We start from the raw sequence: 2,776 nt of genomic DNA on the forward strand, positions 1-2,776 counted from the left end.
TTAATCTTTCCTCCGGAACCACCAATCATTCAAACAGAGATTGTCGAGGAACCAACCATTAAATCAGAATCCTCTAGTGATTCAAATTCAACAAATTCAATCATGAAGAATCTGGAACCTCTAAGTATGGAAGACCGAATGCGAGCTAAACGCACTGGCCAAGGTCACGCAATTACTCAACCAGACATTAATGCGCCAAATTATGAAATCAAAGGACAAATCCTATACATGGTAACTAATCAATGCCAATTTAGTGGTGCGCCGAAGGAAGATCTAAACGAACATCTTCGTACATTTAATAGGATCTGTACTCTATTTAAAATAAGAGAAGTGGAGGATGAACAGATATATCTCATATTATTTCCCTGGAATTTAAAGGGAGAAGCCAAAGATTGGTTAGAATCGTTACCTGAAGGGGCGATTGATACATGGGATGTTTTAGTTGAAAAATTTCTTAAACAATTCTTTCCGGCATCTAAAGCCGTAAGACTTTAAGGAGAAATAGTTACGTTCACGCAAAAGCCAAATGAAACTCTATATGAAGCATGGACAAGATTTGGAAAGTTATTAAGAGGATGTCCGCAACATGGCTTAGACACTTGTCAAATAGTACAAATATTCTACCAAGGATGCGAAATCACTACAAGAAAAGACATAGATATAGCAGCTGGTGGTTCCATTATGAAGAAAACCGCAACTGACGCTTACAAAATTATTGATAACACTGCTTCCCACTCACATGAGTGGCACCAAGAAAAAGATATCGTTAGATCATCTAAAGCAGCTAGAGCCGATTCTAGCCATGACTTTGATTCCATTTCCGCAAAGATAGATGCTGTCAAGAGACGAATGGAAAAGAAGACTAAAGATATTCACTCAATACGAATTAGTTGTGAGCAGTGTGGAGGACCACATTTGACAAAAGATTGTCTTAGTATTGAACTAACGATGGAACAAAGAGAGAATGTTTCATACATGAACCAAAGGCCTGCAAATAATTATCAGAATAATTATCAACCGCCAAGACCGATCTACAATCAAAATCATAATTATAACTGAAATGTTCCATACAACAACCAACAAGGTCCTAGCAATCAACAAGTATCTAACAATACTTACAATCAGCAAAGACCTAATTTTCAAAACAAATCACCACAAACCGATGATAAAAAACCAAATTTAGAAGACATGATGTCGAAGCTAGTTGAATCTCAAACTCAATTTTTCACATCTCAGAAACAAACCAATGAACAAAATGCTCAAGCATTTAGAAATCAACAAGCTTCTATTCAAAACTTGGAACAAGAAGTGAGCAACCTAGCAAGGTTGATAGGTGAAAGAAAACCGGGAAGTCTACCTAGTGATACAAATGCGAACCCCCAGAATGAAACGGCTAAAGCCATTACTACGAGAAGTGGTATTACACTTAAACCACCTGAAATACCTGTAATTTCTGATGACGCTATTCTTACTCCACAAGAACCACAACCTGAGCAAGATAAGGAAACAGAACCGGTAGTTGAAAAGGTTAATGAAGATAACACAGTTAAGGCAAAACCTTGTGTTAAACCATACCAACCACCACTTCCTTACCCAAGTAAAATGAGAAAAGAGAGACTTGAAGCCGAGCAATCCAAATTCTTGAATATATTTAAACAAATAAATGTTAATCTTCCTTTCATTGATGTGATTTCAGGAATGCCAAGATATGCTAAATTCTTGAAAGATCTAATCACAAATAGAAAGAAAATGGAAGAACTCTCGGCTGTTACTATGAATCCTAATTGCTCTGCAGTGCTATTGAATAAGATACCAGAAAAACTTTCAGATCCAGGAAGTTTCACAATTCCATGTTTTCTGGGTAGTCTTAGTTCAATAGAAGCATTGGCAGACTTAGGTGCTAGTATAAATTTAATGCCGTATTTACTATACACTAAACTAGACCTTGGAGAATTGAAACCAACACGAATAAGCATACAACTGGCAGATAGATCAGTAAAATATCCTAGAGGGATAATGGAGAACATGCTAGTTAAAGTTGGTACTTTAGTATTTTCAGTAGATTTTGTTATTCTGGATATGGAAGAAGATTCTCGAGTTCCTCTCATATTAGGAAGACCATTCTTAAACACGGCTAAAACAATAATAGACGTGTTCGGTAAGAAACTGACCCTAAGTATAGAGGACGAGAGTGTTACCTTTTCTGTTGATAGAGCCATGCAACAACCGCAATCTGCAGATGATACATGTTATTATATTCAAACTATAGATTCACATGCAGAATTATTAGAAGAATTTCCAGAATTACAAGGAACAGGAGAATGTTCTTTAGGAGAAGGAACTGAACCAATTGATGAAACTGAAATGTTAACTACACTTATGGCTAATGGATATGAACCAACAACAGAAGAAATTCAAATGCTAAAATAAGAAGACAGATATCGATATAAATCATCGATAGAAGAACCACCGACATAAGAGTTAAAGCCACTTCCAAACCATTTGGAATATGCTTATTTACATGGTGAATCTGAATTACCTGTAATAATATCATCTTCTCTTACTGAAAATGAAAAATCTCAACTCATTTCTGTGCTAAAAGCTCATAAACCAGTTATTGCATGGAAGATTCATGATATTAAAGGAATAAGTCCTTCGTATTGAACACATAAAATCCTTATGGAAGAAGGTTATAAAACGTATGTGCAACGCCAACGAAGACTAAATCCTAATATGCAAGATGTTGTTAAGAAAGAAATTATTAAACTGCTTGATG

The sequence above is a fragment of the Rutidosis leptorrhynchoides genome, chromosome 9 (genome assembly GCF_046630445.1).
Source record: "Rutidosis leptorrhynchoides isolate AG116_Rl617_1_P2 chromosome 9, CSIRO_AGI_Rlap_v1, whole genome shotgun sequence".
Taxonomy (NCBI): Eukaryota; Viridiplantae; Streptophyta; class Magnoliopsida; order Asterales; family Asteraceae; genus Rutidosis; species Rutidosis leptorrhynchoides.